General features: G+C 47.5%; 1 protein-coding gene across 2 annotated transcripts in view; it reads left to right on the forward strand.

Annotated features, from left to right (window-relative positions):
- The first annotated feature begins 1,813 nt into the window (after window positions 1-1,813).
- Window positions 1,814-25,763, forward strand: part of MRO (maestro) — a 61,698-nt gene continuing 37,748 nt past the window's right edge. The window contains exon 1 of one of the 2 annotated variants that reach the window (XM_008261317.4): window positions 1,814-2,197. The gene's annotated coding sequence lies outside the window, so the exon portion shown is untranslated. Of the gene's footprint in view, window positions 2,198-16,915; window positions 17,027-25,763 lie in introns of those variants that run through there. The other variant, XM_051851953.2, reaches the window with a different exon arrangement.

Raw genomic sequence — 25,763 nt, forward strand, 5'->3', positions numbered from 1 at the left:
CCAGGTGCTTCTCCTGGTCTCCCATGCCGGTGCAGGGCCCAAGCACTTGGGCCATCCTCCACTGCACTCCCTGGCCACAGCAGAGCTGGACTGGAAGAGTAGCGACTGGGGCAGAATCCGGTGCGCCAACCAGGACTAGAACCCAGGGTGCCAGCGCCGCAGGTGGAGGATTAGCCTATTGAGCCACAGTGCCGGCCAACAATTTTAATTTTAACAAGCCCTCCTGGTGATTTGGATAACACCCTCAAGATTAAGAACCACTATCTGGTGCCATGCATTGATCAAGTAGTCCTCAGGACACAGTTTATTTTTCTGTGTAAAATTGCCTACTGAGAAGAGAGAATTGGGAAACAAGAATGAAAAAGACAATACTTGCCCTCCACCCTGAACATACCCAGTCTTATCTGATGTAGAAGGCAGCAAGGATGGCTCAAGTGATTGGGACCTTGCTGCCAATGGGGAAAACCAGGATTGAGTTCCCCAGCTCCAGGCTTCTGCAACTCCCACACCTGATTATCTAATTGGGTTTTTGGGAGTGAGCCAGGGGGTGGATGCTTTTTCTCTCCCTCTGTCTCTATCTCTGCCTCTTCCTCTCAAATAAATTTAAAGATAATTTAAAAGAGCAACCTTTAAATAAAAATATGTATTTATTTATTTGAGAGACAGAGCTACAGAAAGAGAGGGAGCGACAAAGAGAAAGAAGGCTCTTCCATTCGCTGGTTCTCCCTGCAAATAGCCAGGGCTGAGCCAAGTTGAAACTAGGAGCTTCATCCAGGGCTCACACATGGGTAGGGGAGCCCAAGCACTTATACCATCTTCTCTGATTTCTCAAGCCCACTAATAGGAGGCTAGATCAGAAGTGGAGCAGCCAGGACATGAACTGGCACTCATATGGGATGCCAGCATTGCAGGTGGCTGCTTAACCCGCTGTGCCACAATGCCAGCCCCAGGAGCAACCCTTTTTATGGTACTGGAATTTGGGGAAATACTACGTACAGTGATTAATTTCAGTTTTCCTGGATTAAGCAGATAATTTGTTAGTTAAGTAAGGCTTGTTGTAATGCTTAGAAACAATTTATTATGGAATGATTAATAGCCATTATGACATTTTACTTGTTATTTTGAGTACAGAAATTACTGATGGAATAAATTATAAAAGAACTAACCTTTAAGGAAATACTTTTTTTTAAAAAAAGATTTATTTATTTGAAAGTAAGAGTTACACAGAGGAGAGGCAGAGAAAGAGAGAGTTCTTCCATCCGCTGGTTCACTCCCCAATTGGCTGCAATGGCCAGAGCTGTGCCAATCCAAAGCCAGGAGCCAGGAGCTTCTTCCAGGTCTCCCATGCAGGTGCAAGAGCCCAAGGACTAGGGCCATCTTCTGCTTTCCCAGGCCATAGCAGAGAGCTGGATCAGAAGTAGAGCAGCCGGGATTTGAACCGGCACTCATGTGGGATGCCGGCACTGCACATTGTGGCTTTACCCACTACAGCCCCCTAAAGAAATACTTTTGATGATAGAAGTCAGTAAAGTGGTTACCTTTAAGAGGAGGCAAGTTTGGTTCCTGAAAAGTGACCTAAAGGAAACTTCTGAAGGCTACACATGTTCCATATCTCAGGCTGAGTGATGGCTTCATGGCCATATGCAAAAGTTCATCATGCTTGAGATTTACATACTCTGCACTTCTTACTGCATGGATTTTATAATCACCTCAACAAATAAGTAAAATGAAAAAATACTTTGTTCCTTTTGGAGTAAATGCCTTCTGGAACTCTGTTGTGGATCCAGTATCTTTCTTATGGCCTTCCTCCTTGGGGTCCTACATCGGAGCCCCCCAAGAAAAGCGAGGTGCTCATTCTCGACTGCCTAGAATACAGCTCACTGCCCTGTCAGAGTTATAAGATGGTTTTGCAGGCAGTGCAAATAGTACCAACCTCTGGAGCAAGACACAAATGCTTCTTGAGGAAGCATGGATTACAAGGCAAGACTGAATCAAAGTCCTAAGGCCCAAATTGAAGACAAACAGGTGTTGGTTTCCATCACTGAACAGAGAAAGGTGTGAATGAGGATCAGTCTGCATGGGTTCTGTCCTGTTGGGAGCTGAAGTTGCCATTTTGGGCTTTGTTTTTAGTTTGTCCTGTTCACCAATGAAGTGGGAGGAGTCTTGCAGTGGCCAATGCTGGAATACACTTGTCCAGGTGAGTACCCTGTGAAACTTCAACTGACAGAGTTTTGTTGTACCTGAGTGAATGCAAACAGAGGAGAGCACCACACATTGATAAACTTTGATGGTCCTTTATTGCTGGTGGTGGAGAGTAGGCTCATGACCTGAGGAATGCTCAACCCCAAAGCTCAAAGCAACAGGGTTTATAAAGGCAAAAACCACAAGGAGGGGAGGGGGATACATGGTTGCTAGACTCAAGCTGACTTAAGATCTATGTGAAACTAGTATTAATTACAATCTTGACAATACCACTTGCAATCCTGACATTAGTCCAGGTACTGACCTAAATCATATGTGGGACTTAGACAAATTACAATTTTATCATTAATCCAGGTGCAGCCTGTTTTTATGCTTGAGCAGTCATGCTAGGGAGTCTCTGTGCTCTGCCAAGTGGGATGCCGTAGACTGTTATTGTCTGAGTTTTAGATCATAGTTTCAGACCACAGCCTCATGGTGCAGGGGTGTTTCTCAAGATGGAGTCTTGGGTGCTCTAAAATGGGGTCCCTACTGTCAAGGTGTTACTTCAGTTTCAAGTGGTATATATATGCCAATTATTTCAAAATGGACACATATTTGCCAGCCTTCCTCAAAATTAAAGATACCTGGAAAAAACTTTGCATCAGTTGCCATGAAAATGGAGTAGGCCTATTTTATCCAAACACCACGATGTGTTTCCTTAAGGAAAATCTGTATTATTGATGTCTCTCAGAATTATGGAAAGTCATTCTCTTTGTGGTGAGAGTATACATAAATAGAACTGTTGCTTTTGAACTGACACTTTATCTGTAGCAAACACAGATAAGAAAGTTGTGCTAAGCACATAATTAGATTTACACATCTCCATGGACCTTAGAATAGAAACCATTAATAATGAATGCTAACTACACTGCTGCAAATTATCCTCCAATAAATTAGGATCATTAAAAAAGCAAACTTTTTCAAAATGCAAGAGAAAGTAAACAGTGTGTCTAAAGGCATTTGTTTTAGACACTGAGGAAACAAACCTTCTGTTGGTCTCATCTGGAAGTGAGACAAAAGCATTTGTTTAGGTAAGTACTATCATTAAGAAAAAATAATGTTTTCCCAAAATACAATGAAGTGTTAGTGGTGGTAATTATCCCCCAAAACGTACTAGCAAGTCTTTATATAATTAAAGTAAATATAACTTTTAAGGCTGTCTGCAGGGTAAATGAATACCTTAATAAGCAGTATCCTCATTACCAAAATATTTTAAGGTTCTAAAAACCTTTGTGAAGTACAAAGACATTAACATTATAGGTCATTAACAATAAAAGGACATTTATTCCTTGAGGAAAAATAGTACTTCAATATTTATGGAAAATATTTTCCTATACTTGATTTAGGTTAACCTAGAAGGAGTAAAGTAAACATTGAGTAGTGCCATGACTTTGTGGAAAATATCCTCTTTATTCTATGAAAGTAATTTGATCCTGCCAAGGCCGGCCCTGAAATCTCCCTGAGCTGTAGGCTTCTTGGTGTCACTTACTCTAAATCCTAGTCCTGACACTTATGTTCTGGGGCAGAAGGTAAAGCTCTTGCTTGCGAAGCCCACATCACATATCCAAGTGCCGCTTCAAGTCCCAGGTACACTGCTTCCAATCCGTCACTCCAGCTCATGCATTCTGCAAGGCAGATGATGGCTCAAGGGCTTGGGCCACTGTCAGCTATATGGAAGCTCTAGATGGAGTTCAGCTCCTGGCTTCAGTCTGGCCCACTGCTAGCTGTAGTGGGTATTTGAGGGTGTGAGCCAGTAGATGAAAGATCTCTCTCTCTCCCTCTTTCTCTCTCTCTCTTTCACTTTCCCTCTCTCTGTCAAGTGGATGAAATTTAAATAAGCAAAGATAAATAAATAAATCCTAGTACTGGCTTCATCATTATCTGTAACTCCTTGTGAGATGATTCTGGGAGAGGCAGCACTGACATCACCAGGATGCTTGTTTAAAAAAAACACCCCAGAATCTGCTTGGAACAACATACCCCCATGGCACATTAACCTTGAGAACCATGGAGGCCTTCTGATGCCCTAGATTCTGTGAACTCATTGCTGAGAATGGATTTTTATTTCTAGATAGGGGATAATGAGAAGTCCATGATGCTGTCTTTATCTTCACATGGCTCCTGTGCCAAGGCAATCCACAGTTGTTCTTTTCATCCCCACACTGAAGGTGTATTATGCTTAAGTCATGAGCAGTGCCACTTTACTGTTCATTCACTACATGTGTAGCAGTGAACTACACACCAGGTAGAAAGTTTGCATCAAATGCAATGGCTGCAAAGTCTCCGATGTCTCAGGGATGAAGTACCAGGAATGCTTGCTTTGATCGTACAAATGTGTTCCTAGTATGCTGAACATAACTGCGTAAGAGCAATAGCACCTTCAGGCTTCATAGCTCTTAGGATATATAAGTCTGAAAAGCTACCTCTGAGCTTCTATCTGTTGGGGGCAGTACAGAGATATTTTTCGGTAAAATGTGCAAGATTCCTGTCCCCAAAAGAGCAGCTACAGCAGATACAGTAAAATAGGGGCACCAAAATATATAAACTGGGTTTGATTAGTCAATATCTTTTCCTACAAAGCAACAAATGATAAGTTCTTTGTTGCATGGGTATCAATCCCTAAAAATAGCTTTAACATTGTGATATGGATGGTTCTATGTATTTTACTGCAAGACATTCTGTAACCACAAAAGCTTCTTCCAGGTCTTCCACATAGGTGCAAGGGCCCATGGACTTGGGTCACCCTCTGCTGGCCTCCCAGAGACATTAGCAGGGAGCTGGATTGGAAGTGGAGCAGCCAAGACTTAAACCAGCACTCATATGGGATGCCAGCCCATTTGTGACAGCTTTACTCTCTACATCACAGTGATGGCTTCTCCCCCAGTATTTTTTGATTTTAGGTTTGCTACCATTCCTTTAAAAAGAAACATTTATTTATTTATTTGAAAGGCATAGTAACTGGGAGGCAGAGAGAGAGAGAGAGAGAGAAGGAGAGAGTCTTCTATCCGCTGGTTCACTCCTCAAATGGCCACAGTGATGGGGGCTGGGCCAACCCAAAGGTCTCCCACGTGAGTGCAAGGACCCAAGCACTTGGGCCATCTTCCACTGCTTTCCCAGGCACATTAGTAGGGAGCTGGATCAGAAGTGGAGCAGCCAGGACTCAAATTAGCGCCCATATGGGATGCTGGTACTGCAGGCTGCAGCTTCACTGGCTAGCCATATTACCAGTCCCTCCTTTTTTTTTTTTTTAAGATTTATTTATTTATTTTAAAGGCAGAGTGACAGAAAAAGGAGAGACAGACAGAGAAAGAGATCTTTCATCTGCTGGTTCACTCCCCAAATGACTGCAGTGGTGGTGTTAGGCCAGGCTGAAGCCAGGAACCCGGAACTCCAGCCAGGTCTCCCACATGGGTGGCAGAGAGCCAGGCACTTTAGCCATCTTCTGCTGCCTTTCCAGGGGCAGTAACAAACAACTGTATCTGAAATGGAGCAGCTGGGATTCAAACCAGTACTTGTATGGGATGCAGGCATCTGGGGCAGTGGCTTAACTAGCTGTACCATGAAACGGGCCCCAGGCTTGCTAGCATTCTGAAATGCTTTCTGAAGTGAGTTACCTTCTATGCCAACCTGACCACCTGAGCTGAGAATTCTTCCAGATGTTCTTCATGTGGCTGTCAGTTTTCTCGGGAATATCTAGGGTACCCCAGGATCTTCCTGGAGGTTTGACTCAATTCTATTGGTTCATGTTAGGACTTGGGCATGGTGGAATCTGCACCAGTCTCAGCAATTAACTGGGAGCGTTCTGGATTAATAGGCATCTAAAGGGAAGTAGAATATATTTCTTTTCTTGCGCTTGAGCCAAAATTATAATAGATTGCACAGAAAACATGAACTAAATGATGGTTCCTAAGAAACACGACTTGGCAAAAGGATATTTAAGCTCTAACTTGTTAAAGCTACCTAATAGTGTAAATAGAATCAGTTGCTCATGTCTTTGCATCTAAAATAAAAAATAATGGGTCTTCAGATTTATTCATAAAGAACCAAATCACAGGGACTGGCGCTGTGGCGCAGCAGGTTAACGCCCTGGCCTTAAGCACTGGCATCCTGTATGGGCGCCGGTTCAAGACCCAGCCACTCCACTTCCGATCCAGCTCTCTGCTATGGCCTGGGAAAGCAGTGGAAGATGGCCCAAGTCCTTGAGCCCCTGCACCCGCATGGGAGACCTGGAAGAAGCTCCTGACTCCTGGCTTCAGATCAGCACAGCTCCAGCTGTTGCGGCCAACTGTGGAGTGAACCATTGGATGGAAGACCCCTCTCTATGCCTCTCCTCTCTCTGTGTAACTCTGACTTTCAAAAAATAAATAAACAAATCCTTTTTTAAAAAAAAGAACCAAATCACAGATTCTTAACTATTTTTGTGCATTGGACATCACTGTTGGAATCTAGAGACTCCATAAAATGATTTTTTCAATACATAAAACAAAATTTGCAGAATCCAATTGCAATGAATCAAAGTAACAAAATAATTTTAAACCCCAAATCTTAGTATAATAATATATGTGCTATCCTATAATGCATTTAATAAATCTAATGGTAAGACCAGCAACTGGTAATAATATTTCAAAGTATTTGCAGTAATTGTAAAGTGATATGATCAATAATTTGTTTAATCCTCATGTTTTGTTGCCTATATTTATGATTGGAAAAAAAAGTTAAATTCCAGCTGTAAATCGATGGAAATAAATATATTTTTCCAATCCAGGTTCACACACTGCTTATGCTTAAGCACTCCTGTGGGAGACTGGTGTTGTGGTGTAGCAGGTAAAGCCGCCTGCTTATGGTGTGCCTCCCATATGGGTGCTGACTCATGTCCCGGATTCTCCACTTCTGATCCAGCTCCCTACTAATGGCCTGGGAAAAGCAGCAGAAGATGGCCCAAGTGCTGGGGCCCCTGCTACCCACATGAAACACCTAGAAGAAGCTCCTGGCTCCTGGCTTCAGTCTGGCCCAGTGCTGGCCATTGTGGCCATCTGAGGAGTAAACTAGCAAATGGAAGCTCTTTCTCTCTGTCTCTCCCTCTCTCTGTAACTCTGACTTTCAAATAAACAAATAAATACTAAAAAAATAAATAAACAAAACAAAAAAAAACCTCCTGTGGTAGTGTACCAGTTTTCTTCGAGATTCAGGTAAGAATCCTGTTTAACCTGTCAATAATTTATAAATTCAACTTGTTGTACTGGAAACCAGTTTCTTGGGTCATATCTCCAGCTTCAAGGTCATGTGGAGACATTCTCCATCAGCAGGCCTTTTGTGACTTTTTGTGACTCTTTTAATTTGTTGAGCTTTTCATGGGGCAACATTACCTGGGCTTGCCAGGTGCTGGGTGAATTTGCATTAGGACGTGAGTGAGAGTTTAACCAATTAACATTGGGAGGTTACTTTCCAGTTGAAAATTAGCCAAATCTCTCCAATGTTTACTATTTACAGAACTTGTTTTAGGTATTTTTAGAGGAATTTATGCCTAGGGCATATATCGTTAGACATGTCAAGTAAGCATACATAGACTCTTGGAGTAATTCCTGTAAAACACATTTTGAAAGCCTTCCACAGGAATTTTTAAAAAGTGATTTACAAGTTTTTCTTGGTAGACACATATTTATTTCCTTTGTAAAGAAAAGTAACTTGTTTGTGTTTTAATATTTCATTCATATCCTCTGAATTGACACAGGGGCAGCAGTATTCCTTGTGTGAGGTGGGGAAAGAACAGAATCTTGCTTCATGCCAGCTGTGAAAATAACATTCAGAAAGCATTATGCCAACCATGAGAAACGGGAAACTGAACAGACCCCATGCCTCAGCCTGTTCTGCACCATAGGAAGGAGAAGTGAGAACAGACAGTGAGAAGGAGAACGTTCTGGAGCTCCTTCTTCTCTGTCCACTTCCTTTCAACAAGTGGCCCACAGATTCGCCCCCTCTGGGATGTCAACCCCTCCTTCCTCTCACGCAACCAACTCCCAGCATCTCAGCTTTCCTGCAGACAGCTAGTGCACAGCTCCTCCTCTGTCGGGGGAACTCAGACTGTTCTCAGTCCTCAGCTTCCTCATTCTTTCAGCAAAACTGGACCCAGCTAACTGCCTTCCTCCTCCTGGCTCCCCTGGCACTGCCTCTGCTGGGTGCTTGCCTTGCCTTTGCCAGCTCCTCTTGCGCCTGCCTCGTAGTTGAGACTGGTCCCCAGTTTAATACTAAACTCTGTGGAGATGACCACATCCTGTGTTCTGCTGTGAATGGAACCTTTGGTCTAGTCTTTCTCCTTCAATGGGCTCCATTCTTCAGTAAATGTTTTTTGAGCACTGATTTGGTTTCAAAAAAATATATGGTTACCTCTGCACCCAAGGAGCTAGTGAGTGGTGGAGGGGTTGGCTGGTGAAGGACTTAGGATGAAGAGAGGTGAAAAACAGACATCCCCACAGATAATTACAGTGCCAGTGCAACAATAGAATTGAGTTTTACAGTATATGAGGGACTTGAAGAAGTTCATGGAAAATGGAATTAAGAGATGTTTATTTTGGTGCAAACATTTTTTATTTCTTATTTTTAAAGATTTCTTTATTTATTTGAAAGGCAGAGTGGCAGAGAGAGACATACACACACACACACACACACACACACAGAGAGAGAGAGAGAGAGAGAGAGAGAGATTTTCCAACAGCTGATTACTTCCCCAAGGGCGCAATGACTGGGGCTGGGCCAGGCTGAAGCCAAGAGTCTGGAGCTCCATCTGTGTCTCCTACATGAATGGCAGGGTCCCAAGTACTTGGGCCATCCTCAGCTTCTTTTCTAGGCCAGGGGGCTGGATTGACAGCAGAGCATCCAGGACTCAAACCAATATCCCATGTGGGATGCAGGCTTTGTATCATGCTACACCACAGTGACGGTCTCTAGTGCAGAATGTTTAAGATCCATGCATACAAGGGTTTTTTTTTTTTAAGATTTATTTATTTATTTGAAAGCCAGAGTTACAGAGAGGCAGAAGCAGAGATAGAGATAGAGAGAGAGGTCTTCCATCCACTGGTTCACTACCCAATTGGCTGCAATGGCTGGAGCTATGCCAATCTGAAGCCAGGAGTCAGGAGCTTCTTTGGTGTCTCCCATGTGGGTACAGTCGCCCAAGGACTTGGGCCACCTTCTACTGCTTTCCCAGGCCATTGCAGAGTAGCTGGTACTTGAACTGGCACCCATATGGGATGCCGGCACTGCAGGCAGTGGTTTTACCCAATACACCACAGCACCAGCCCCAACGTACAAGGAGTTTTAAGAAATTTATGAAAAATTATGAAACAACTACCCATGCATTTCAGATTGTTTGAACCCAAATAATGTTATCTTTTTAAAATACTTTTAATTTGTAAATTTTTATCTTATTCTAAAACCAGAGAGACAGAGACAAGCAGAGAGAGATATTCCATCTGATGATTCACTCCCCAAATACCTACAACAGCTAGGCCTGGGCCAGGCTGAAACCAGGAGCCCCAAACTTAATCCAGGTCTTTAGGCCGTCCACTGGGGCTGGGAGTCCGTGGGCCCCTCAGACAGAGGTAGAATGTCCTTCACAAACAGGCTGCCAGCTGTGGCTGGAAAGCCTGTCTCCAGACTGACCACTAATAGCTTATTGAGCTGTATGTGTGATCTTGTGGCTTTAAATCACACCTCCAGGGTGGCCACAATCTTTCACCCACAGCTAGCAGAGAAGGGGGCTGAGCCCCTAAGGAGACGGACAGTCTCCAGGAGACCCCTGCTATCTCCATAAGCCCCAAGCCAATCAACATACAGTATGTAAAACCCCTGCCCAATGGACACCCTCCACAGAACGACCCAATGAACAAAACAGTAATGCCTTAAAAACTCAGGACCCTTCCTCAAAGCCAGTGTCCCGCTCGGGCACTCCACCTGCTCTCCTCTCAGAACAGACACTGTCACTTGCCAATCAAATAAAAGTTTATTTTCTGTCTAATGCATTTTCTGCCTCTTTGCAAATTGTTTCCTGGCTTTTTATTTATATACTAAGCTGATGAAAAGAACCCACGAAATTCACTCTGGCAACTGCCTTCCCCTCTGCGACCGGTAACAGGTCTCCGACATGGGTGACAGGGATCCAAGTACTTGAGCCATCACCTGCTGCCTCCAAGGTGAACTTATCTTTTTGTTTTATTTTTCCACAAACCTTTTGAAGTAGCCTCATATGATGCAGACATAGAGAAGAGACAGCTAACTCATCTGGGAGGGGATGGGGAAATTCATTAATTTTAATTCAGCCCATATTAATGTGAATTCAAGGACCTACTAGGTGCCAGCCGTGGAGCCAGGCGCTGAGACTGTAAGAGCAAAGAATACCACCCTAGGCCTCGTCCGCGTGGAGTTCAGAGTCTGCTGAGAGACAGAGACATTGAATGAGTCATAGGATTTTATAACTGTGATCAGTGCTACACAGATGAGCACAGAGCGCCAAGGAGCCTTTCACAGGGAGAGCAAATCCGGCCCAGAACCACAGACTGAGTAGAAATTCATCAGGTACAGAGAGGAAATAGTAGCTGGTGCAGTGACTCCCAGGACACAGACGTGCACAAAGGAGGCTTGACTGACAGGAGGACGGTAAAGCTGAGAGCGACAGAGGGTGACTTGCTGGGCCTTGCCCTTAAACACGAGTGACATCTTTACCCTGAAAACGAAGGCAAAGGGGAGAGCATTGGCCTATGGTTAGGATGCCAGTGTCCCACATCAGAGTGCCTGGGTTTGATCCCTGGCTCCAGCACCTGACTCCAGCTTCCTGTTTATGCAGACCCTGGGAGGCAGCAGAGAAAGCCTAAGAAAGTGGGCTCCTGCCACCCATGTAGGGGACCTGGACTGAGTTCCTAGCTTTCAGCTCAGGCCCAGCCCAGGCATGGTCAGTGTAGGCATTTGGGGGAACTGAACCAGCAGATGAGAGCTCTCCATTTGTGTGTCTCCCTTTCCCTCTGCCTTTCAAATAGGTACATTTTTAAAAATAAAAGTTTTAAAAATGAAATAAAACTGAAATTCTTATTTAGGGCCTCAGAGGTCCAGCTGTGACTTGGGCAGGGTCATGGTAGGGACAGCCTAGGGATGTGGTCTGCAGCTGGGGGAAAGCACGCTGTGGTCCTCACTGCTTGCCACCTCTTGTGACTCAAATTTCCTCTGTCTGAGCACTGAGGAGGATTTTCAGGGTGTATCTGATCCACGTTTCAAAGGATGAGTAGGGTCAGTTCAGCGAGATGTGGGTGGTAATCCTGGTTAAGGCAGATTGTGAGAAGTAGGAACTGATTAAGGAGGAAAGATAGCAAGTCCAGTTTATAGCGTATTGTTTAAAAAAAGGTTTATCTATTTATTTATTGGAAAGGTAGAGTGACAAAAAGAGGGGCAGAGACAGAAAGAGATCTTCCATCTGCTGGTTCATTCCCCAGATGTCTGCTGCAGCTGGGGCTGGACCTGTAGCCAGGAAGTAAGAACTCCATCCAGGTCTCCCATGTGGGTAGCAGGAACCCAAGTGCTTGGGTCACCATCCACTGTCTTCCCAGGCACATCAGCAGGGTGCCGGAAAGGAAGCAGAGGTGGGGCTTGATCCCAGGCATTCTGATATGGGATGTGGGCATCCCCTGTGGCAGATTAAGCCGCTCGGGGCTACAACACCTGCTTCTGTAGCCTATTCAATTCGACTGCCACAGGGGTGGAGACCCCCAGCAAGCAACCGAGGGAAAAGTACATCTGGAGTTCAAAAATTTGCCTGTTCAGTAGAGGAGTCTGCCCTGGACACGTGGGTTTGGATGTCCTTTGCACATCGGTAGTGGTTGGAATCAAGAAAATGAACTCAGAAAACTGGGAACATTCCCAGAAAATGAAGTCAGTGAGAACAGTTGTGGGACAAGGACAGAGCCCCAGGCTGGTCATCTGGGTGTTGACTCCCGTCCACATTCACCCTCTGGCCTCTGCTCTTTGGTTATGACTGAGGGTTGTAAACTGTTTTCCCCGGTTTCTCTTACCAGCTTGATTCATGTTGGGTTCCCCAAAGAGCTGCACCAGAGGGAGATGGGAAGGCACAGAGAGGACAGAACGGACCCTCTTCCTGCTTCTCGCTGCTGTCATTTGTGCCCGTCACAGGTGACCGCCGCAGCTCCAGTATTCTCTTTCCATCTTCAGCCCCAGTGACGGCTGAGGCATTTCCCTCCCACGGGCCAGGAATACAGGTGAGGGTTGTGGTGGTTAATTTTAGGAGTCAAGGTGAATGGGTTAAGGGATGCCCAGACAGCTGGTGAGACATGGTTTCCAGTATGGCTGTGAGGTTCTTTCTGGAAGGACTTAACCTCCAAATTAGTGGACTCGGCCGGTACCGCGGTTCAGTAGGCTAATCCTCCGCCTGCGGTGCCGGTACCCTGGGTTCTAGTCCCGGTCGGGGCGCCGGATTCTGTCCCGGTTGCACCTCTTCCAGGCCAGCTCTCTGCTGTGGCCTGGGAGTGCAGTGGAGGATGGCCCAAGTGCTTGGGCCCTGCACCCCATGGGAGACCAGGAGAAGCACCTGGATCCTGCCTTCGGATCAGGGCAGCGCGCCGGCCGTAGTGGCCATTTCGGGGGTGAACCAACGTCTAACTCTGCCTGTAAAACAAACAAACAAACAAACAAAAAAGCAACAACAAATTAGTGGACTCAACAAGGAGGCTTTGCTCTCAGCAACGTGTGTGGGCACCATGCTGTTTCTCGAAGGCCCAAAAAGGGGAAAGGGGGAAAGGAGATGTGCATTTGCACTCTGTGGGAGAGGCGACTGTCTCCTGGCCTCAGGCACCTCTCTTCTACGCGTGAGTCTTGTGCCTTTGGATTCTCAGACTCACGTCGGTCTTCTCCCCTCCTCCTCCTGTCCCGTCAGGCTTTGGCCTTGGCATGAATTACACCACCCATTGTTCTGGAGAATCCAGGTTATAGATGGCAGATCCAGGGACTTCTCTGCCTCCAGAAGTCTGGGAGCCCATATAACCATACAACCTCTGGGCTCTGTTACTTGGAGAACTCTGACAAACGCAAAGTCCAAGCACCAGCTGTGCAGTAAGAGAGTTAGGGGCAGGGGCTCTAGTCATCTCCTGGAGGTGGGTGTGAGCATCTGCTGTCTGTTCCCCAGCCCTGTGTGCTTATTGGTCTGAGCTACCCCACACTCTCCTGTCTATTTCCAGTCTGCATAGTCAAGTCCCCTCACTGAACACCTGCTCTTTGTCAAGGAAGCTTCTTTAAAAAAAAAAAAAAAGATTTATCCATTCATTGTTTGAAAGTCAGAGTTACACAGAGAGAGGAGAGGCAGAGAAATAGAGAGAGAGAGAGAGAGAGGTCTTCCATTCACTGGTTCACTCCCCAGTTGGCTGCAACGGCCGGAGCTCTGCCAATCCAAAGCCTGGAGCCAGGAGCTTCTTCCAGATCTCCCAGGGGCCCAAATGTGTGGGCCATCTTCTACTGCTTTCCAAGGCCATAGCAGAGAGCTGGATGGGAACTGGAGCAGCCAAGACTTGAACCTGCACCCATATGGGATGCTGGCACTGCAGGTGGCGGCTTAACCCCCTACCCCACAGCGCCCTCCCTGGGATATTTCTATATAGTGCTGCTTTTCCAGGTCCATACCGTCATGAAAAGAACATGGGGCTTAGGGTCGGGGCACTTGGATTCAAATTCAGCCTCACACCGTGGCAGCTCTCTCATTTTTTTTTTTTAAGATTTATTTTATTTGAAAGACAGAGTTACAGAGAGAGGTAGAGGCAGAGAGAGGTCTTCCATCTGCTGGTTCACTCCCCAATTGGCCACAACGGCCAGAGCTGCGCCTATCCAAAACCAGGAGCCAGGAGCTTCTTCCGGGTGTCCCACGTGGGTGCAGGGGCCCAAGGACTTGGGCCATCTTCCACTGCTTTCCCAGGCAATAGCAGAGAGCTGGATTAGAAGAGGAGCAGCAGGGACTAGAACCAGCGCCCATACGGGATGCTGGTGCTTCAGGCCAGGGCTTTAACTCACTGCGCCACAGCGCCGGCCCCCTCAATGTCTTTTATTATCTCTGCTGGGTTGTCCTGAAGAGCAAATTAAATGAACCCGTGAAAGTGCTCAGTGGCACTATTGAGTGTTCAAAACGTAAGTACTTAATAGCTACCAGTGGAATCTGAAAATGATTTTTCCTTGATCCTGTGCAACGAGTTCATCGCTCATGTCTGCTTCCTGATCTTCACTTTGCTCTCCCCAGCCTCTGTAACTGACCTATCTGCTAACTGGCCACATTTCTCCTACCTTCTCTTTCGGTATTACAAATGGCTGCTTACCTTGTCTTTCAAAATACACTTTTATCATGTGATGCTTCATGTCAGGGTCATGGGAAGAGGCCCTGAATACCAAATCACAAGTCTAGACAAACATTTTGTTTCTTCCATTTCCATCTCTCTGGGGGCTGGGGAGGGGTGATGCAAAGCTAGTACTGGCGAAAAGTAGGCACCCGCTGGTCCACAGGGAACCCAGGATTTGTCCTCTATCCAGACACATAGGTGAAGCATTATTGCATTCACCTGAGCTTGAACCTGCTCAATGTCCCCGTATCGCACAGTTCTCAGCATGTCATGAGGCTCAGGTGAGATTAGGGATGTTTCATTAAAAGTCTCAAGTCCATTGTGTTTCCTCCTTCTTACCCCTTCCTTTGCCACCCTGCCACCTTCCCCCTCCTATGTCAAAGTCACATTTCACAGCCGGACTCTCTGGACTCTCCAAGAGTTGGTCTCATTTTATTTCTGCTTCTACTTCTACTTCGTTGGTTGTTTTGTTTTGTAGGCTTGTCAGTTTTGCCCTGCACCATTGTGCCAAGGCTCTTCTGTACTTCCCAGGGCTGCAGCCCAGGCACTCACCCCAAATGTTTGCTGCAGACACGAGTGAATTTCTCCAGATGACAGTGTGGCAGCTCAGAAGGGCCCTCTGCTTCCCCCAGCCCGTCATTCCCATGCTCTGAACTACAGTGGAGGCCTGGACAGGTTGGTGCTGCATTCCCTCAGCACCCACAGTGGGCAAGGGCCAGGCTGCCCAGCCAGAACTCAGCCTTCTCACTCCACGCACTGACAGGGCAGTCATTCGTTTACAGAGCTCCTTTTCCCAGTGTCGTGTGTGAGATGCGGTCAGCACCTTCGTGGGTGGCTCACCAAGTGCTCTGAACCAGTGCTCCAGAGATCTCAGCACAACCCTTTCCCCCAGCCGTGCCAAGTTCTAAATCTAATCTCTGCCCTCATTTGCTGTAGACCTTGACTTTGTTCCCTACCCTTCCAGTTTCTTTCCTCCCTGGCTCACAGGGGACACAAAAGAACTGGTGCTTATCTGAAGTGCCGGATCAGCACTGCACAGTTATCTGAACTATTGTTGGTATTCTAATTGAAGCCTATCCCCATTTGATTAACCTCTGGACTAAGAGTATGATTGAGAAGTGATCAGTATAATTTCCCAACAAAATGTGCCCGAATACAGAAAGTTGGAAGCTGAATCTACATAACTATAACAAAAGTGGTTGAGCAAATTTACCACTAATGGAGCAATAGATATTTTTTATGTGAATGCATTTCTAAAATATATTTTTTTACTTATTTAAAAGGCAGAGAAATAGAGAGGGAGAGGCAGAGGCAAAGAGAAAGAGGGAAAGAGAGAGTGAGACAGACAGAGAGAGAGAGATCTTCCATTCATTAGTGCACTCCCCAAATGGCCTCCAAGGGCCAGGCCAAAGCCAGGAGCCGGGAGCTTCATCCAGGTCTCCCATGGAGATGTTTTCCCAGGAGCATTAGCAGGGAGGTGGATCATAAGTGGAGTAGCCGGGACTCAAATTGGTGCCTGTATGGAATGTCAGCATTGCAGGTGGCAGCTTTACCCATTATGGCATAGTGCCAGCCCCAGGAGTAATGGATTTAACAAATACTTTATGAAGTAACTTTATGTAAGGTAATGGGTTAGGTTTTGAAAGGGATATCAAATTCAAGGAAGCTTTCCTTGACCTTGCAGAATTTGGAATTTGGAAGATGAGCTAGGCTGTGTCCATGAGTAACTAGAATATAAAAATCAAAGAGCTACAGAGGAAGCTCATGGGGGTGCCATGAACAGGGAGAAGGATTTCAGATACAGAGAGGGAAGGGAGGCTTGTGTAGTCGGTGTCATTGTATCTGAACCTTGAAGTATAGCTAGGGTTCTGATCATTAGAAATAGATTCCAGAGAATTACAGGTGAAATCTTAGCGCTTGCTCCATTAGCAAGAGTTTAGGGTCGGGGAAGGTAGGGCAGCTTGGGGCTCAAATGTGGAAGCCTTGAAGAGCACGCTGAGTTTGGTCTTGTTCTGTAAGCAACGGAGAGTTATTGAGGTTTCTGAGGGATTGGAAGGGGAGGAGTGGCAGTAGCTAGAAATGTGCTTTAGAAAGATCACTCTGGAGCCATTCAGAAATCAGGAGAATAGGGCAATATCCTGGACTCACTGGAACACTGAGATGGGAATGCAAAGCAGGCGTAGACAATAGAGCTTTGCAAGCCTGAAAGGGAGAGGGAGGAGTTTTTCTAGTTTTGAATCAAGTTGGCTTTTGCAAAGATGTGAGAAATCGGAATGCAGCCCTCCTTTGGTCAGGCAGAGTCCCCAGGACTGGGAATCTGAGAGGTGGCCACAAACTGGCGGATGGGGAGCGGCCCGGTGTTCTGCAGGCTTTACCCAGTCCTGGACTGAAGACCAGGCCAGAGGAAGGTGGGTGACAGGGCTTTGGTGGGCTTCCCTTCGGAAACTGAAGCTAGAAGACTGCCCTCACCCCCTCCCTGCCACCTTTAAAAAGTGGTTGATTTATTTGAAAAGCAGAGAGTCAGAGAGAGACAAGGGGAGAGACAGAGATCTTCCAACTGCTGATTCACTCCCCAAATGGTCCCAACAGCCAGGCCTGGGCCAGGTAGAAGTCAGGAGCCAGGAACTCCATCCAAGTCTCCCATGCTGGTGGCACAGACCCAGTAACTGAGCCATTCTCTGATGCTTTATTCCAGGCACATTAGCAGAAAGTTGATTAAAAGCAGAGCACTGGGGTCTCACACTGGCACCCATGTGGGATGCAAACAGTGCCTTAACCTGCTGTGCCACGAGGGTGGGGCAGAGAAGGGAGAAGACCTCAGCAGCTGAGGAAGCCCTGGGAAGAAAGAGCCTTTGGGGCTGGGTTGTAGAAACATCAGCACTGTGGTGTAGAAACCAGCGCTGTGGTGTAGCGGGTAAAGCTGCTTCCTGCTGTGCCAGCATCCCATATGGGCGCCAGCTCTAGTCCCGGCTGCTCCTCTTCCAATCCAGCTCTCTGCTGCGGCCTGGGAAAGCAATAGAAGATGGCCTGAGTCCTTGGGCCCCTGCACCCACGTTGCAGACCTGGAGGAAGCTCCTGGCACCTGGCTTCGGATCAGCGCAACTCCAGCTGTTGCATCATCTGGGGAGTGAGACAGCGGATAGAAGACCTCTCTCTCTCTCTCTCTCTCTCTCTCTCTCTCTGCCTCTCCTCTCTCTGTGTATCTCTGACTTTCAAGTAAATAAATCTAAAAAAAAAAAAAAAAAAGAAAAGAAAAGTCCATGAGGCCTCCTGACCTGGGGGAATGAATTACACTGATCAAGGATTGAGAAATCAGGAAGATAAGCCTGCTGTGCCACCACTCCCCGTGAGCACAGGCTAAGCCTGGCTGTCTCAGGCATTCTTGGCCCCTGCCCTGGGGAGGTGACTGCCTATAGCCAGGGCTCCCAGAGAGCTGTGCCGCTGCTCCCAGGGTGGCCGCCAAGAGCCAGGTTGGCAGGGGGTGGGCGAGCTGGTGCCTGGAGCAGCTGCTCCAGGACAAGCCTCCCTCCCACCCTGCGACCTGGGCCCCCAGCCTGTGTGGGAAGTGAGCCCAGTGGCCCCCATCCCTCCTAGAGCTGCAAGAGCGCAAGGCCCAGTCTTACTCGGGGAAAGCAGCTCCAGGGCCATCAGCGTTTGAGGTCTGGGGCAGCGGGCACTCTGGTTAGAGGTGGGGGTCCCCAGGATGCCTCAGTAGGTGCCCAGCTTGCCAGGACACGTGCCTGCAGGGTCCCCTGTGGCTACCCTGCTTGGGCCAGTGCTGGCCTCCAAGGGCTCTGTGTATGTGTGTGCACGTGCGAGCAGGTGTGCTGTCTACCTCCCTGTGTGTGTGCTACCTCCCAGGGCAGCGAGGGCCCTGCCTGCCCAGCTGCTGGCTGGTGTTCAGGCCTCGGGCCGCTCCTGGCCAGCCCGGGGGCTGCGCCGACTGGCAGGCAGGGAGAGAAGGGCCCTTCCAGTACCCAGGCCAGCCTCTGGCTGCTGGCGGGGGTGTCCCCCAGCGGGGCCCTGCCTTGCAGGGAGTTTATCTCTCCAAGGGGCCCAGGCCAGCCACCTGTGTCTGGCCCTGTCCTGGTGGCCCGGTGGTCCATTCATGGCCTGTGCTTCAATGTCAGGCTTGCATTCTGAGCAATAAAGCAAGGCTGGCATTGTAAAAAAAAAAAAAAAAAAAAAATTTTAACTTGCCTGGGCCTAAGGCAAGTTGAATTTGAGATGCTGGCTCCAGGAAGATGAGTTCTGGGGAGCCATGGACTGATGGGGCTCGTTGGTACAAAGCCAAGCTTGCATCTGATGAAAATAAGATCTACACTGGGAAGTGTGGGCTGACGGGCAGGATGTGGGAGACGTGACCTTGAGTCTAATCAGCAACAGAGGGCTCTGCACCAAGGACTCTGCTGGCACAGGTCCCGCTGTCGTGTCTACACAGTGTCTCAGCTCAGGGACGAACAGGCTGTCATCGTCAGCACTGGCATTGATTCCTCAAAGAAGTGATTTCACTGAACTTGATGTTCTAGCGACTTCTCAGCACGGGGGAGAGCTTTCAGATTGAACTGGCTGATGGTCTATGTGGATGGCACTTTTTTAAAAAAAAAGATTTATTTTATTTATTTGAAAGAGTTACAGAGAGAGGTAGAGACAGATAGAGAGGTCTTCCATCCTTTGGTTCACTCCCCAGATGACCGCAACAGCCACAGCTATACCGATCCAAAGTCAAGAGCTTCTTCCAGGTCTCCCACATGGGTGCAGGGGCCCAAGGACTTGGGCCACCTTCTACTGCTATCCCAGGCCATAGCAGAGAGCTGGGTTGGAGGAGGAGCAACCGGGACTAGAACCGGTGCCCGTATGGGATGCTGGTGCTTCAGGCCAGGGCATTAACCCGCTGCGCCACAGCGACGGCCCCGGAACTTCATTTCTAGGGAGGGGATTAACCTGGTTTCTTGGAGTGTGAGGGGAGGCTGCCTATGCCCGTCTCCGACTTCTTTAAGGGTTGCAAGTGGATGCAGTCAGCAAGGGGACTTGGACAGCAACAGGTGGGAGGAGGAGAGAAGGACAAACCTGAGGTCAACTAGAGGCTGACTTTTACCCCCAGAGACATACCCAGGCCCTTCCTCACTGCGCTCTCTCTGAGCCTGGGCTGTTTAGACACAGTCCCGTTCCTCAGTGAGCTGGTTCTTAACCCCGCTTGCTTTCCCCTCTGCTGCCTCACTCTAGCCCGAGTCCTCCCTTCCAGGAATGCTCTGTTCGGAGGGCCTGTCCTGGATGTCACACACTTCGTTCTTCTTCCTTCGTGTCAGCTCCATCTTCCCTCGATTGGCTGAGAATCTGTGTGGTTGCAGGATACCCTGCTAACCGTGTCTGGCTGAACATGGTATCCAGAAAACTAGTCTCTGACCCCATGGACTCGACAGTCTAGTGCAGGAAACCAGACTTTGGCATATTTCACCGCAACGTCATGGTGGGAGATGGTGCAAAGTGCCGTAAGACGGCAGCAAATACTGAGGAAGTTCAAGATCGGATGAATTGCTCCGGCTGGAGGGGAGGGGACTTCCCCGGGGGAGGGGACTTTTGTACTGAGTGTTGAAGAGTGGTGACAAACACACAGAGGTGAGTCATTTTAATTGTATTTCATCAAATGGATACACTGAACCATGGTAAGTCCCATCCCTCACCCTCAGAATAGCAGAACTCCTCAGTCTTCAGCTCTCTTTTTGATAACTGAGCAGTGTGGTGGAAAGAACATGTCTTTCTGATGGCTGCATGAACCCAAGTATCCTTACTTCCAATTCATATGCCTTCCCAAGCTGAAAATTTTTTTCTTTTAAATATATATTTTTTTAAATTTGAAAGAGAGAGAGAGAGAAACAGAGAAAGAGCTCTTCCACCTGCTGGTTCACTCCCCAGATGGTCACATTGGCTGGAGCTGGGCCGATCTGAAGCCAGGAGCCAGAAGCTTCTTCCAGGTCTCCCACGCGGGTGCAGGGGCCCAAGGACTTGGGCAGTCTTGTACAGCTTTCCAGGCCACAGCAGAGAGCTGGATGGGAAGTGGAGCAGCCGGGTCTTGAACTGGCACCCCTATGGGATGCTGGCACTGCAGGCTAGGGCTTTAACCCACTGTACCACAGCAACGGCCTCCAAGCTGAAATTTTAGATTTCTCAGTACTCGTGGATGATAAATTGGTGCATTTATTCCTGTTCCTTTGTTGTAAATTGGGAATTCCCAGGTCGCACAGAGGAGAAACAAATCAGGAAAACAATAGCTATCAGCTTGTGATAAAGAGAAGGAGATGCAATGAGTTTTTCCATTAATTTAAATGCACCAGAAGCAAGGATTCTCTTTTATCCAGAGATTAAACTTCTAGGCTTAAAATGACTCGTTAAGAAGGCGATAGGCCAGCGCCACGGCTCACTAGGCTAATCCTCCGCCTTGTAGTGCCGGCACACCGGGTTCTAGTCCTGGTCGGGGCGCTGGATTCTGTCCCGGTTGCCCCTCTTCCAGGCCAGCTCTCTGCTGTGGCCCGGGAAGGCAGTGGAGGATGGCCCAAGTCCTTTGGCCCTGCACCCCATGGGAGACCAGGATAAGTACCTGGCTCCTGCCATCGGATCAGCACAGCGCGCCGGCCGCGGCAGCCATTGGAGGGTGAACCAATGGCAAAGGAAGACCTTTCTCTCTGTCTCTCTCACTGTTCACTCTGCCTGTCAAAAAAAAAAAAAAAAAAAAAAAAAAAGGCGATAGTCGGAAGGATGGTGGTATGGAAAATGAAACAATTCCTTCCTTTCATGAATACAGGGCTTCCAACCCTGGGAAGATCGCACAGAAAAGAAAAGAGCCCGGAGTGAAGGCACTGTGTGGTCTATGCAATTGTAAATTGAATGCTCAAACTAAAAAACTTGCTGATTTAAGGAGTAGACAAGCAGCTGTTTACACACAGAATCAGATGATGTGAGAACAGAAGTAGGGCCAGCACCTGGTGTAGCTGGTTAAGTCACCACTTGCGATGCCAGCCAGCATCCTATATTGGAGCACTGTTTGAGTCCCAGCTGCTCTACTGCCTATGCAGCTCCCTGCTAATGCACCTGGGAAGGTAGTAGAAGATGGCCCAAGTGCCTAGACCACTGCCATCCATGTGGGAGACCTGGATTGGATGGAGTCCCTGGCTCCTGGCTTGGGCCTGGCATAGACCTGGCTCTTGGGGCCCTCTCTGTCTGTCTCTCTGCCTTTCAAATAAATAAAGTAATCTTCAAAAAGAAAAAAAAGAATGACAGAAACTCAGAGATCATATGATTTCTTCAATCTCAACTTAAAATGAGTAGTTTGAGGCTCAGAAATGTTAAGTAGTTTTCCCAAAGTTACATGTCCTTTATTTTTGTATTTTCAAGTGGCCCTATTTATAGTGATTGTGATTTGTGTGCAAGTTTATGTAACAAGGTAAGTCAATGATCTCTTGGCACCAGGGCTACTTTTCATATCAAATTTCATCATTTTCTCTAAATCTGTGCTGTTATTTATAAATATTTATCAGAAAGTGTATTTATTAAAAACCTATTTATTAATTTTATTTGAGTGACAGAAGGGAGGCTTTTCCTCTGTGGTTCACTCCCCAAATGCCTGGGAGCCAGGAACTTAATCCAGGTCTCCCATATAGGTAGCAGGAACCCAGCCACTTGAGTCATCACCTTCTGCATGACATTAGCAGTACATTAGCAGGAACATTAGCAGGAAGGTGAAATCCAGAGTGAAGCCAGGACTTGACCCAGGTGCTCTCCTATGAGATATGGGCGTCCCAAGTGGTGTCTCAACTTCTGCATCAAATGCCCACCCCAACAGTTGTGGTCTATTATTCTTGCCCAAGAAGGCACTGAAGAACTTACAAAATCTTGCCAAGCACTGACCAAACAGCCCTTTCTGTGCCTTCTCACCTGCACAAAAGCAACACACCCATCCCACTCACTAACTAGTCTGCTCCAGCAATTACAAGCGTAACCCAGGGGTGATATGACCTGCTCAAGTTTATTGGTTCATATGGTTGGAATTTATTCATTGCCTGCTCTGTGTTACACCCTGTGCAGGCTTATAAGAGTCAACAAGACCTTGCCATCCGGGGAGGTGAAGGTCTCCAGGAGGAAGCTCAGTGATGAAGGGTCTTGAAAAGACAGTAGTGGACTGCAGATTGATATTGAAGAGGTGCCAGGGGCTGTCATTCTAGGTGTTCAAGTTGAATGAATCAATGAAGACAGTATTTCAGGAGTATCTGGCAAATAGGGTGCAGAGGAGGAGCCCAGACTGAGAGATGCTATCATCAATGTGTGGTTGCTGAGGGCTTCCACTCTCTGACACTGGAAGGAAGGCCAGGAAACTTTTCAAGAAAATAATATCTACACATTGATGACAAATGGATAGGGGAAGCTTGAGCTGTAAGTTGAACAAAGAAAATATTTGGATCCTAATATTTCATGCTGCTTCTTCTTGATGTCAACCTGTCCTGTACTTTCAGGATTCCACATTTTAATGCACTTATCTGAAAACCAATCTATGTTGTTAATGATGGTGGAATGGCTAATTTTATTTATCAACTTGACTGGGTCACAAGATGCCCAGACAGCTGATTAAACATTATTTCCAGGTGTGTTTGAGAGGGTGCTTCCAGAAGAGATTAGTATTTGAATCAGTGGCCTGAGTTAGCAGCTGATCCTCCCCAGTGTGGGTGGGCATCATCCAGTCCTTTGGGGGCCTGGGTAGAGTTAAAAGGTGAGGGCTGGGTGTTGTGGATTAAGTGGGTTGTGTGCAGTGGATTAAGCTGCTGCCTGGGATGCCTGCATCCTTTATTAGAATTCCTGGGATTGAGTCCTGCCTATGCTTTCAATCCAGTTTCCTGCTGATGCACACACACCCTGGGCCCAAGTACTTGAGTCCCTGCCACCCCCTTGGGAGGCCCAGATGGAGTTCCTGGCTCCTGGTATCAGCTTGGTCCAGGCCTAACTGTTGGGAGTGAACCAGCTGATAGAAGATCTCTCTCTTTCCCTCTGTCTCTCTCTACCTATTTTCCTGTCACCCTGTCTCCCAAATAAAAAAAATAAAATAAAATAAAAAGTGAGTTCACTCTCTGCCTGACTGCTGGAGCTGGGATGTCCATCATCTGCCCTCGGTGCTTCTGGTTCTGCATCCTTCAAACCAGACCAGATCTACCATCAGCTCTCCAGCTCCCAGGCCACTAACCAGCACCACCAGCTCTCCTGGGGCTCCAGCTCGCAGACGGCAGATTGTGGGGCACCTCGGCCCCCACAGTAGTGTGAGCCAAGACTCTGTATTAGACATTTTTTTTTTTGACAGGCAGAGTGGACAGTGAGAGAGAGAGACAGAGAGAAAGGTCTTCCTTTTGCCGTTGGTTCACCCTCCAATGGCCGCCACGGCTGGTGCGCTATGGCCGGCACGCTGCGGCCGGTGCACCGCGCTGATCCGATGGCAGGAGCCAGGTGCTTCTCCTGGTCTCCCATGCGGGTGCAGGGCCCAAGCACTTGGGCCATCCTCCACTGCACTCCCGGGCCACAGCAGAGAGCTGGCCTGGAAGAGGGGCAACCGGGACAGAATCCGGTGCCCCGACCGGGACTAGAACCCAGTGTGTGGGCGCCGCAAGGTGGAAGATTAGCCTAGTGAGCCACGGTGCCGGCTGACATTTTCACATGTATCTGTACTGTACATGTGATGCACACACGTGTGAAGAGATTCATCGTAAATACCTCTGTTCTCTCTCTAAAGAACTTTGATTAATCCAGAGAGCTTCTTCTTTTACTGGTAATAGATAATAACATACAGAAGCGAAAGCCGATCTGTAATTGGCTGAGTTGTTCTTTTTGGCTGCCTTGGTGAGGAGCTGACAAGGTTTGTGTTTCTGCCTGGAGAGCGGGCGTGGCCAATGCACTGAGCAGAGGTGTGTGCCTTTGTAGCATCTGCATCTTTTTCTACATTGAAGCTAATGCACGTCTCTGCTGCTATTCTTCTCCCCGAGGAGCTGGGATTTGAGTGTGGAGAGAGCCTTGTGAAGCTGGAGGGGCGTGCGCTGGCACAGGAGTATAGCAGCAGCTTTGACCGAGCTCTGACTTTGACTCAAGAAGTGCTGGGCCTCTGCCCAGATTTTAGGCCTGGAACATCCTTGCACCGCAAAGCCAAGCCAAAGTACTGCTTTAAACCTATCTCTTTGAAGGTATTTGACCCTGGTGATGGGGCTGTGTTCAGCCTCCCAACCACAGGCTATTCTGAGCATATTGTGTAATTCTGCAGCCCTTTGAAGTTAGGGCTACTCTGTTATACAGAGAGGACAAACCTGGATGCATCTGTAGCAGAGACTATACTGCGCCTAACTTTTGAGTTTACTAAGTCTGGTAGACCAGATGTCACCAGTTGTATTAACCCTGCTGCAAAGCATTTGCTTCCCCCCTATTGTACCCAACTGTAAAGGGTGTTCTCATCCCTTGTAACTTTTGTCTTCTATGAGGATTGTTTTACTGGAAACCTCAACACCCAGGAATAATTTCATTTATTAGTTTTATTTATCGTATTAAAATAATAGTGTGCTGGGTGGGCCTTCTGAAACTTCACAGCATCACTGCTTGAAAACCATGGAGCTAGACGCTTGAGGGTGGCTGCTGCATGATGTGCCTGGAGTCACTTTAGTGTAATTTAACAAGCAATTAAAGGTTGAAAGTAGCAGGTGGGGATGCACATGACTAGAAGGGAAACCCTTCTTTCCTATTTTATCTGCTTTATTTTGTTTTTATTTGAGAAAGTGGGACACAGAGCATGAGGAGGGGTAGCATCCCCAGCCCCTATCCCTCCCCCAAACGCCCACACCAGCTAGAGCTGGGCCAGGCTGAAGCTGGGAGCTGCACAACTATCTGGATCCCTGATATAAGTGGCAGGGACCCAAGTCCCTGAGCCGTCACCTGCTGCCTCCCAGGGTATACGTTACCACAAAGCTGGAGTCAGGAACTGAAGCCAGGTGTCAAAGTCAAGTACTGTGATATGAGAAGTGAGCATGTTAACCGCTAGGCTGAGGGCCCAGGCTTTCCCTCCTGTTTTTTGTTTACAAATCCAAAAACCACATAACCCATCACAAAGTTTATCTTGACATTTCA

Source organism: Oryctolagus cuniculus, chromosome 10 (genome assembly GCF_964237555.1).
Source record: "Oryctolagus cuniculus chromosome 10, mOryCun1.1, whole genome shotgun sequence".
Taxonomy (NCBI): Eukaryota; Metazoa; Chordata; class Mammalia; order Lagomorpha; family Leporidae; genus Oryctolagus; species Oryctolagus cuniculus.